This window comes from Erigeron canadensis, chromosome 8 (assembly GCF_010389155.1).
Source record: "Erigeron canadensis isolate Cc75 chromosome 8, C_canadensis_v1, whole genome shotgun sequence".
Taxonomy (NCBI): Eukaryota; Viridiplantae; Streptophyta; class Magnoliopsida; order Asterales; family Asteraceae; genus Erigeron; species Erigeron canadensis.
The window spans coordinates 32,154,851-32,168,009 of record NC_057768.1 but is presented as its reverse complement, the minus strand read 5'-3'; the positions used below and the strand labels follow the sequence as shown (position 1 = coordinate 32,168,009).

At 28.5% G+C, this 13,159-nt stretch overlaps 1 long non-coding RNA gene across 1 annotated transcript; it reads left to right on the top strand.

Moving 5' to 3' along the window:
* Positions 1 to 11,017: 11,017 nt before the first annotated feature.
* LOC122609816 lies at positions 11,018 to 11,389 on the top strand. The gene is made up of 2 exons (XR_006325398.1): positions 11,018 to 11,055; positions 11,135 to 11,389. It is a non-coding gene; the product is annotated as an uncharacterized LOC122609816 (long non-coding RNA).
* The last annotated feature ends 1,770 nt before the right edge of the window (positions 11,390 to 13,159 follow it).

Genomic DNA, 13,159 nt, shown 5'->3' with positions numbered 1-13,159 from the left:
CGTCTACCAATGTCCTAAATCATTTTTAAACAAACAAGGACCCTGATGAATTCAATCTTTAATTATTTCATTTTTGTTAAAAAACAATATTAATACTTATACTTTATATAATTAGTCAAAAAAAAGCCCCTTCTTTAATCATGTATCGTTTGCATATTTAACCCCATATTTGGTAAAGTAATTTTGCTAACTATTTATGGAAGAATTAAATGTAAAATTCGATATTGCTAATTTAAAATCACATAATCCAAAATTAAAGTAATTTGATATCTTATGATTGTTTATCCGTGCACATCGAGAGGTGTGTTCGAAAAAAATAATAATACTTTACTAGCTAATCAACCCTGGTTCAACCCGGGCCGCATAATTAAAAACTTAAAACCAAAAAATATATAGACTTATGTATGTAATTTAGGAGAGCTCTATGTATGTCTGGTTCAACGTACCTTATTTGCTTATTTGGCTTGATGGGATGGGATTTAGGGAGTTTTTACACATATCACACGTAATTGTTGGATCCATGCTTCGTTGTATGCATATAGACATGTTTATTACATTTGCATGTTGATGTTTAATAGGTTTAAATGCTTTTTTTACTAAGTATTGTTCATTTTACACTTAAGTGTGTATGTGTTGTTTGCTATTTTCTCTAATTGTAATGTAGTCAGACGATACTCGACCGACATGTATGGTTACTAAACTTTTTACACTCTATACCTTTTGCCTCTTTTTGGTCGGAGATCATTCTGGAAGCAGTTTCTCTACTTTCATATTGGGACAAGGTTGTCTACATTCTAATTCCCCCCAAACCCGGCTTTTGCCGGATTGGGTATCCTTGTTATTGTTGTTGTTGTATGTAATTTGTTGTCAATACATTATAATTTTTGATATAGAGATAGTAACATATTTGTAAAGATGAACATTAATATATAAAACCGATTAGGTGGAAAAAAAAACATTATACTATCATAAATCAATGGTAGATATAGAGTTAAAAATAAAGAGCTATAATACAATTGATTATTTTTCATATTAATTTTTTAAAAAATAAGGTTACAAAAATAATCTCTCATATTAATAAAAAAGAAGATTGTGATGATGTCATGATAATATAAAAGAAACTTCCATAACATGTTAATATATTATCTTAATATATTTTTATGACATCATCCTAAAAAAATTAAAAGTGGGCTGTGTTATCGCACCCTTGGTCTCTAGGGGTGCCTTCGAGTTCCACCGCTAGCATATTGTCCGTTTGGATGTCACTGCTAGGGTTCGAACCACTAACAAACTAACACGTCGTTCAAAAAAATATTAAAAACTAAAATACTATATATATATGAAATTTATGGAAAAAAAATCTCACAGACAATAATGACCTTTATTAATTTTAATCTTTTATATTAATAAAAGAAGATTGTGATGATGTCATAATAATATAAAAGAAACTTCCATAACATGTTAATATATTATTTTAATATATTTTTATGACATCATCCTAAATAAATTAAAAGTAGGCAAAATAAAATAAAATAAAAACTTATTACAAGATATTATGATTCTAAAATGATTTACAAGATAATCATGATAGGTAACTATTTTACTTAATCTTTTTGAAAGAAAGAAAAAACCTAAAAATCAAGACCTGTATAAATAATTAATTAATTTTTTTTAGCATCTTTTTCAAATTAACTAATTAATATTTTCTTTTTTCCTCTCGATGTTATGGTAACTAAACTAAAATATAAGTATTATCAAAAGGGTTGATATTGAAGTGGGAAAAAAATTGTAGATTAAAATTTGTTATTGTAATATTATTTTGGAGTTAGAGCAATGAGATTTGAATTATCATTAGATTTTTAATATAGTTAATGTAATGTATATATATTATGATACTTTTAATAAATTATAATCTTAAACATCAAATTCTATTCAGCTACCCGCATAATATGCGGTTGATTAACTAGTATGTAAAAAAAAAAATAACATATGGCCTAATATTAAAAAAAAAAAAAGTTTTTTGAAAATAAAGAAAAATAATTATGACATCATAAATTTGTAGAAAATAGTTTAAGAGAAAATGTTGGTATGCCACATAAGAAAAAAAGTTCTAGAAACAATTTTATTTTATTTATATAAGAGATCTCAGTAGGTTACAAAGGTATTTTCTTATGGATAACTATCTTTAGTTAATTATCATATCTATTTTAGACTTTTAAGAAGTTTGATGGAGGATGATATTTATTATTACTATTGTTAGATTAATTCTCGTGTAATATGCAAGTTAAACATATTAAATTAACGTTATAACTTATAATGTATAAGACATGTTGAAATTTAGTGATACTATTATATCAAAAAATGTTTTGTATGAAAAGTTATTAGTATATTATGTATGTTTATTATCTTTTGTGACAATATAAAGTTAAATGAAGATATTACCTAATGAATTTTTCTATACTAGAGATAATTAATGACATGCTAAAATTTTATAATATCGTGATTTAACAAACATAGACAAAAAATGTTGAAAATGCTGGTCTAGTCATTTCTACAATATTTTATTTTTTGATTATTTTAAATAGCCTATACATATCGATAATATCTTTTATCTAAATATCATACGATATTAACGTCGCAAACTAAATATTGAAAACTAATATGTATCACGTTATATAATTAAAATCCGATATAAACTCATAATTTAGTAAAATGTACGTTATAAAAGAAAAAGAAATAGAATATTTTTAAAAAAATCAAAAAATTGATATTAAAAGTATAACATAAAATTGAAATATTTTTCATAACTATATCTTTAAAATAATTACTTTCTATAATTACAAAACATTGGAATTGATTTCCATGATTGATAAGCATATTTAAGTTTATTAAACTAAAAATAAATCTAAAAAAGTTTAAAAAATATATATATGATATCATCATTTTGATATAATGACTCTAATTAAAACTTAAAATTTATCTAAAGGTTTAAATTTTTTCATTTTTAAATTAAGTTTTTTCTTTTATATATATTTAAAGATTATTATTATTTTTATTGTGACCATAATGTTTAGAGTTGTGCAGACATATGTAACACATTTTGTTAACAATTTTTAAATACTTGAGTAACAAATAAGTATCTATGAATGTTTTAATTTCTTTTAAAGTTAACAACTTGATATATAACTTTGTATAGATATAAGATAATGTAATTTTTGAAAATTTTACTATGATTCAACAAGGATACACTGGCTAGGATATCCCGAGCGAGTCAGATAAAAATATAACATGCATATCCTAATGATCATTTTCGATACAAAATATTACTTGAATAATAATATTATCATATTTCATATTTTTTATGTATAATAATTAATATGTTATTATTATGAAAACTTAATATGTTTATCGTGCGTATTATGTGGGAAAATAATCTAGTAGGTTTATGATATGCTTGAGGATTTTTTATTAAAATCTTTGCCAAGTATGCTAGGTGTAATCAACGTCTCATTAGTCATTATACATCCAATTTTCTTTTGAAAGGAATATACATTAAGTTCATCAGTTAGCCGGTAGATGGATTTATCAAAGCACCATATGCACCAATGATTTTCCCTTAATTATATTGGTGTATTAACATGATATAATTATTATTGGTTGTTGACTGGACTTTTACTTAAAACTGTTTTGTATCTACAAATAAATTAAAACATGATTATAATATTTTTTTTGTCGACACATGACATTATATTTAAGCGACACATATTTTTTTAATTTATATATATTAAAAAAAATTATTATTATGGATACCATCTCTATACATATATATATATAAAAGAAACTTTAATTCATAATTGCAAAAATATAGACCCTTAGATAAAGTTCAATTTTTAATTAGATACATTAGATCAAATGATGATGTACCTTTTTTAACTATTTTAAATTTAATTATTTTAATAAATTTAAATGATAACTAATATTTAGGTTTGTAGACATTAATAATTAATGTTTTTATTTATTTAATTATGAAAACTAATATTTTTATATTTTACATCATATTTCATTTGTAAAGTTAATTTTTGATTTTTTTACAATAAATTTTTCATTTTTAATGTAGTACGTTTTTATTAAATTATATTTTGTATAGGATTTTTTTTATCATATAACGTAATAAAATTTGGTTATAAGTATTTAATTTTATATCATTAATATTTTATTATTTTTAAATCAATGTTTTGAAAACCGGACTGGATGTCAAACAACCTTCTTAATAAAGAACTAAAAATCAAATATGAAGTTTATAGTAAGCTATCAGAATTATATATCAGAAAAGTAATTGTATGAAAATTGCAATGATGTTATACTTAATCTTAAGTTATAGGGAAAATGATCCGTACTGCAGACTTTACCTAAGATTAGGCACTGCCACTTTAAAAAAAGTTACATATTAAACATTTGAATTTGATAAACATACATAGCCTCCCCTGAATTTTACATAACCTCATCCTGGATTTTACATAATCCCCCATGTTTTACCTAAGATAGGTACTGCATGTTTTACCTATCATTTCCCCTAAGTTATATATATTAACACAACATGCGATATATATATCGATAATTAAATTGCTTAGTAATTTTAGTATATCACTAAATTATTCGAGCAAACCGTTAAAGTACAATGACAATGATAATGCGGACATATCCGGATGAATAAAAGACATCCAAAGAAACAAAATCTTACTTAGCGACATCTCTAATAAATGATGTATCCATTTTTCAACTGTTTGGTCATTGTTAACCGGAATCTAAACGACCACTATTTTAACTTCATATTTTTTTGTGGTTTAATTTTTACCTGGTTAAATATTTGTCAACTTATGATATTATAAAAATTTAACATGTCATTAATTATATATGTTTGTCGCATATTATGCGGGTGGTTATCTAATATACATAATATAATAAAATAATTAATTCATTAAGAATAAATCATTGTTTAGGAATATAGAATTTGAGTTGGTCTGTTAGTACGTTAACTATTTGTTTTGATATTAGGTTTTCAATTAATTTATTATTTATTTTATTTATTCTGTATTTAAAGACTTCAAATCAATCTATTAATAAAACTACCAAATAACTTTGAAAAATCATATTAATAAAACTCTAAATATTAAAATTCTTTATATAAAGAAACTTGAGAAGCACACTTGCATAGATCGGTACGAGAGTGCAAGTGATCGTTCTAAGTGATGAATTTGGGGTTGAATGTTGGTGTGAACGAATTCTAAGTGTTTACAATAGTTTATTGAAGTTTTAAAGAAAAGATGTATGTGTTTTCTGTGGTAAAACTGAATGCCCAAACCTATTGATCACTTGCCCCTTTTATAAGAGAAGTACAACTAACTATCCTAAAATTCCGGGATCCTGACAGATTCTTTTCTTGAAGTGAAGACTTGGCTCTTTAACGTTAAAGGACCATTTTCACACGTTTTTCAGCAACTAACTTCGACTTTGGGGGGCAAGAAAACACTTATACACGTTCCTATACTGCTAAGTCAAAATAAATAACAGCTAGTAATCTCATGGCTCAAAAAGATCCTAGACATATTCCGGATCTTGGCCCATATGTTAGAAGATCAAATTATTTGCGAAGCAATTGCTCCTGTCTTTGTTGTTTTATTATTAGAATTTCAAGATAATTATAATACGAGAGCGCAAGTGATCGTTCTAAGTGATAAATTTTGGGGTTGAATGTTGGTGTGAACGAATTCTAAATGTTTACAAAGGTTTATTGAAGTTTTAAAGAAAAGATGTGTGTGTTTTTCTGTGGTAAAACCGAATGCCCAAACCTATTGATCACTTACCCCTTTTATAGGGAAAGTACAACTAACTATCATAAAATTTCGGGATCCTAGCAGATTCTTTTCTTGAAGTGAAGACTTGGCTCTTTAACGTTAAATGACCATTTTCACACGTTTTCCAGCAACTAACTTTGACTTTGGGGGCAAGAAAACACTTATACACGTTCCTATACTGCTAAGTCAAAATAAATAACAGCTAATAATCTCAGAGCTCAAAAAGATCCTAGACATATTCCGGATTTTGGCCCATATCTTAGGATCCTGACCATATGTTAACTATTTGAACATATACTAAGATCTTAGGCATGTTTTATGATCTTTCTCATTTTTCATATCTATGATCGTACAAAGTTTAGCCATGAAAAGTAGATAAAATCTTCATACCGTAAGATTTTGGATGCGAAAATCTCAGCCGAAACAGGAGTTACGTGAGATAATGGCGGTGTGGAATACAGTAATGAACACAAAACTTAGTGGTACGATGTATGTGAATTGTCATATGTCATGAAAATTTAAAGTCTCACATGACATTGATGGTATGATTGAATCCAAAATAATAGAAACGAAAAATAGTCATGTCACATAGTGAACCCCTTTCATCCGCCATTCATTTTACCCACCCATGACCCACGATATATATCAAATCATATCGTCTGTCCTTTTAAAACAAAGTATTTTTATTATTTTCTTATTTTTTAATGTCATTTTTTAACTTTTGAAATTAAATATCTTTTTTTTCTTGTGTTATATACGAGTAAACTTTTTTGAAATTTATAAAATTGAAAACAGATCCAAATAAGTCAATGCATATAACTTTTATATAATATTATTTAACACAAATAAAATTATTTAAAGTTAAATTTTAAAAAAAAATATTTTTAAAAAGAGAAATTTACATTTTTTTTAATATCTGAATTTTTCAAAATTTTCACTTATAATATTTAAGTGAAAAAAATTACATTTTGGTACCTGAAGTTGGCTATTTTTTCATTTTTGATACCAAGTACATACATCGTTTATTTTTCCGTTAACGCCCTCACGTGACCAACAGGTGAGGGTATCAAATATGAAAAAAAAATTCACTTAAAGACTATAGTTGAATATTTTGACAACTTCAAATACCAAAAATGTAATTTTCTCACAAAATAGTGACCAAGGGTTTTTGAAGAGAATATTTTATTATTTTAACACATTGCTTTGGTATTTATCTATATTATATTTTAACATATATGTAATACCTGTGAGTTGACCACAAAAACATTTGAGTCAAAATAAAAATTTGAAGTTGGAAAAACGACCTCGTAAAATAATTTCGGCATCGTATTTGAAATCGATATCGCATTTTGGAAATGACCTCGTAACTTTAATTTAGCATCGTATTTGGGTTTGGCCTCGTGTTTCATAGTCGACATCATATTATTGGACTAGTAAGGTGACATAGTATAACACCCCAAATGTCGTAATAGTATTTTATTACTAAAAGTAATATCTATTAAATGAATAAATGACGAGTTATTTAAAAAGCCGTATAAATCAAATGTCAGACTTAGTGTTTTAAGCGTCGCTTACTAAAAGGACTAAAAGTATGAGATAGCGATAAAGAGGGGGGCTTTAATGGAAAATGGAAATTAATTCCATGACTCTCCATCATTCTAAATCAAGAAAAAAAAAGTGACTAATTCGGCTAGAAAGAAAGAAAGGGCGAGACGGTAGGCCGGAAAAGAAAGAAGATGAATAAGAGAAAAGAAAGCGGGTTTCGGGTCAAACCAAATATACCAAATCATTCTTAATCAATTATAGGCTTTGATTATCATCTTTTTAAGGTATTATTTCTTAAACTTCTAGTTTGATTAATAGTTATATAAAAATATTATAGGTTAGGAAAAGATGACTGTTTTGGTTCATATTAATTTCTTAGTATCCAGGCTCAGTTATGAAACATATATTAAAATTTGGTAAGATTTGAAGATATTTTTTGTGTCATGTTATGTGACATAAAAAGTTTAAGAAAAGTTATTATTTTGTAAGGTAATGATGAAATAATGATAAGTAAGTGAAAATAATTGGTTTTGAAAGTATTAGGCAAAAAAAAAAAAAAAAATCAGAAAAGACGATGTGTCTCAATATTGATGATTTATATGGATTTAGTTAATAGGTAATCAAGGATTTCGAGGAATACAAATCTATGTTGTAGCGGAACTACATGTGAGTATATAGGATTTAAACTGGCAGACTGTTTATATTAAGTCAGTTTACACGTGCGTAACAGATCTCATATGATTATATAGTTATATAATGTCGTATTTGTTTGGTTGTTCTAATTAGGGATGTGCAAAGGGCCTGACCCGTGACAACCTGCGACCCGTAAGTGCATGAAAATCAGAACCGTGACCCTGCCCGTTAAGGTTTGGTTCAGGTCGGGTCAGGTTCGGGCGGGTCACGGGTTTCCTTCACATTTTTTCATTTTTGCCTTCACCCGACCCTCCCAACCCGTGACCCGAAAATGCACCAAAAGCTTGACCTGTGACCCGACTTGTTGGTTTGTTCTGGGTCGGGCGCGGATCAACAGTTTTTTTTCTCATCCCTAGTTCTAATTGTTGAGAATATGTGATGAAATTATTGTTATTAATTAAAGTATTAATGATTGAGTCGTAATAGTGTAATTATATGGAGCTCGATTATATACGGGTGATCGATTTCATATAACGGTGCAGTTGGTATTAATATATAGTAGTAGCGTTGTTTAGTTATGTGATGTGGTTTGTGTTAAACTTACGAAGATAAATAAGTCGTAGCAAAGAGATTGTTGTTTTGATAATTGTGGAAGGAGCATGGTAATAGAGCAATTAGTGGTAAAATTTGTTGTTATTGATGGCAGTGGTGAAGCCAAGATTTATACCTTGGATGGGCCAAAACTAGACAACGAGTAATAAAAGCTAAAATTTATTCAAATAAACAAAATAACAATGTTAATTAATAAATTTATAAGAATAAGAATTATTATACTAAACAAAAAACGCCTAGTCAAGACACTTTCAAACGTAAAAGATAAATAAATAAACAAAAACCACATATATCAAGACTAAAACAACAACCCCATCTTAGATTTATTATAAATATATTGGAAATGATCCAAAAAACTCATAAAAAACCAAGGTCAAAACATAAATGACACAATCAAAACACATATCTATAAATTAATATACTTTTATTAGATTAGACTTAATAAAGATAAAGAAACGGACTCGAATAATCAACTACGAATAAGTTTCTATATCTTTGGTAGATTGAAATATGAAAGTGGGAATAAGAACTTGGGAACTTCTTTAAAGGTTTTGTTATAAAATAAGAAAAAGGAGAATAAAAAGTCTCGGTTAAAAATGACAGGAAAAACCGAACTAAATAAGTGGGTTTAGTCTTTGTTTTAGGATGGACCAATTAAACTATAAGTCAAAACATTATGAAACTTTACATATATAATGCTAATATTATTGGTAAGGTGGGGTGGGCCTTCACCCTTCCTAAAACTAAAGTGGCCCCGCCCGTGATTGATGATATTAAGCTGATAATGTAATGAGTAGAACCTTTATTGTAGTTGTAAGTTTTAGATAATAATTACGCAACTAGAAGATTAATAACCAGTGAGTATTTACAGTTAACTGTTGTTATTGGCCTTAGATAATGACAATGTCAAAGATCGAATCTAAGTCGTTGATGTTGTATAACGAGACATGTCACCCGGGCGTTGCCCCGGGAGACAATACGTTCATGTATACGGTAGGATATTAATTAATAGGATTTTTTAAACATTTATTGTGTGTGATAATATATAAGATTTATAATGTGTTTTCAGAATCATTTTATACATAATTTAAATGTCATGAGAATTACAAAAATGCTACTGATTTGTCATTGAATTGTAGTTGTCATACAACATAAAAGTGGAAGAAATCGGCTACAAAACCCAAAAACTGACAACATAATATGTAAATTTTAAAAACCAAAACAATATATTCGAGTTTATATATTCTTTAAAAACATCTATAAAAAAGAGGTCAATGACATGAACTACATATACGTAAAACTCATTTGTATCAATAATTTATATCGTCATATCGATACGTAAGTTCGGTAGAAAATGGTTGTTATTAAAAAAGAAATAATAAGAAAATAGAAGGAAGGATAACCAAAAAAAATAAGAAAGATAAAAGGAAGAAAGATATAAAAATAGAAAAAGATTAAAAAATTTATAAAAAAATGTTAGCACGAAATCCAATCGACATAGTAATTTGTTGCGGGTGAGACATATTGACTTTGTTAAGTTAGAAGTAATGTTTGATGTTAGTTACAGAAATGTAACATAAGTCAATCTTTCTATTTAGAAACTCAAAAAAATATTTAACAATCGTTAAGACTCGTTAGAAAAAAGGACATAACTCCCTGTTAGAGAAAAGAACCTGATTTGAAACAATTTTTGTAACTCCCGTTAAACACCCTAACAGAACTTAACGGTTGTTAGCTGATGAGGACCATTATTGTTAGAGTATTAGAACATAGGGACTTTTGTTGTGTTCATAAATAGTTGAAGGAAGAAAAGACAAATAAAGTTGGCACGCAAAACGATTCATGGTTTCTAGGATATATATAATGAGGCATAATATACCATTGAATTAACTTATTTGTGAGTTAGAACGGTAAGTAGGCTACGAATGTGTTAGTCATGTTATTATGTGTTACCTAGATGTTTTGTTGTGCAAGTATGTCTGTTATGCAACCACACGTGCTTTAAATGTTATGTGATCGCAGAAATGTGTTAGTCATGTTGTTATGTGTTACATAGATGTTTTGTTGTGTAAGTGTGTATGTTATGTAATCACACGTGCTTTAATTGTTAGATGATCATCATGTGATTGTGCGATGTAAATTCTGATACATAAGGCTAATGTGCATATTTTGTGGATGTATACCGATTGGCGATGTAGAAGCAGTTAATCATTCTACGCAAATAGCTGTATTATTTACTTTTTTTATAGTTTGATACAATGACCCTATTTTAGCAGGCAAAGGCAGATTTGATTATATGAAGGTTGGCTATATGCGTGTAGTCTGGTCCATATAACTGAACAACTGGCAGATTATACTTGCAGACTATCATGCAGTTTATCTCATGCAGTATGATGTACATACAGTTTATGTAATGCAGAAGACTAATATGTTTACCTTCTATATATTCACTAAGCGATGTGTTTATTCATTTAGTTATAATGTTGTAGGTGCTAATGGATTTTGCGTTAATGATAAGCAATTGAATAGGATGAGCACGAGGAAAGTCATAGCCGTGGATGATCACTTGCCGAAGGTTTGCAAGTGGTATCTTTAAATTACAGCCGAGTACATTATGCTTGTTACTTTACTAGCCCATATTTTGGATGTAAATATGTAATTTTTTATAAGTTGACAATGTGGTCATTAAAATGAGTCATGTCAAATATTTTGGTTGTTTATAAATAGGTTGTTTTGATTGAAAACTAACAGGTATTAATTGTAGACATTATGATAAGGTCATGCCAAAATTATTTTTTTTTCCATATGGTCGTTTTAAAATAGAATGACATTCGTTGTGGTCAAATATATATGTATTTATTGAATACATATTTATTTATTAAAGTTTAACGAAGTTTAAAAAAAAACGGGCATAACACATAGCATAAAACCCTTCTATTTTGCCCTACTTATAAATACTCTCATTTTTCACACACTATCATTTTCCATCACCTAGGCCTCCAAACAAAACACACACAAAGTCTTTTGCTACCTCATCCTTACTACCTCACTTTACTACCCCATTTTGCTACCTCCTAAACATCAATTTATATTGAAATCCAACTTTATTTTGTTTAGATTTAGCTTCAATAACAGTGTTTTTACGTCCTAAACATCATCACAAACATCTATTTTGGTCAGATCTGAAGTAAGAATCAGAACCCATTTTATGCTCTTCTTTTGGAATTTTTTGGTTTTTCCTTTAATACACACACTACACACACCAAGTATTAAACTTTTTACCTCCAAAACGTTTAGAATCATATACTACGACCTTTGTCAAAGTTTCGTGTGATTTCATTAACAAAATCTTGAGATTTAAGGATTTTTGTAAACTTTGTTTAAATGGGTCTTCGTGATTTAAGTCCGTTTTCAAGTTTCCAACTTTAGTTTTGTTTTCCCATCATATTTGTGGGTCTAAAAGTACAATCTGATGTTAAAAACATCTTTCAGATCGAAAGAAACGATTAGAGATTTCTATAACAAAATTTGGGAAAGAACAACTGAAGTTGCGACCCCGCCACTTAATTTGCGACCCTGTTCACTATTTCAATTTCAGTTTTTCTTTTAGCGAAATACTACCCCAAAATTTGTGACCTCGCAATTGAGACTCCAGTTACTACCCCACAATTCCCATCTGTGTCATTAGCATGGCATGATTTACGTAATATAGTTGTCAATGTTGACTGGTTTCACATTGTCTGTACCAGAGAACTCGTTTCTTATTTGGATTGTTATGCATGGAAAATTTAAAACTCAAAGATAAGCTATACCCATGAGATATTCAACATAATGCTTCTATGAGTTTGGTATGTCCATTATGTAGTCTCATTCACACTCTCACTTGTTTTATTATTGTAACTTTTATATGAGAGTTTGGGTTGAAGTAAATTATACTGCTGGTTTTAAATGAGTTATGGTAGATTGGCAATATGTTGTTTGTGGCCTCCTTCCTATTGGTAAGAAAAACTCATTTGTTCGTATTTTTTAAAACTAGTCTTAGTAGCCTCGGTTTTATAATATTTGGCTTAACTCATTTGTTTGTGGCCTCCTCCCTTTCGTATGTTTATGACTTAACCTTACAAGATTTTAAAAATAGTGATGACGTACCCTCCCAACGGGACGAAGGACCTAACTTTACGGTACGAAGGGTCATCCGTCATGAAGGCTTTTTACCAATAACATAACGAGATAAGGATCATTCTTCTACAAATTCGGGATTTGGCCTTATCATCCTCGGTGAATAACTAGGGAAATTATATCTCCAACCTAAGACTTAAGAAACCCTAAGCCACCTACTTATCCTCCGAGAATGTCTTCCTCTATATAAGGAGGAAGACGGAGCCCACAAAAAATCCATCGAAGATCACACAAACCACGAATAAGGTTACCTGGCGTAAAGAGGCAAAACTTTACCATCAGGGAATCACCAATAAACAACCTTATTCACCTTGAACCATCACCACTCTAACCTC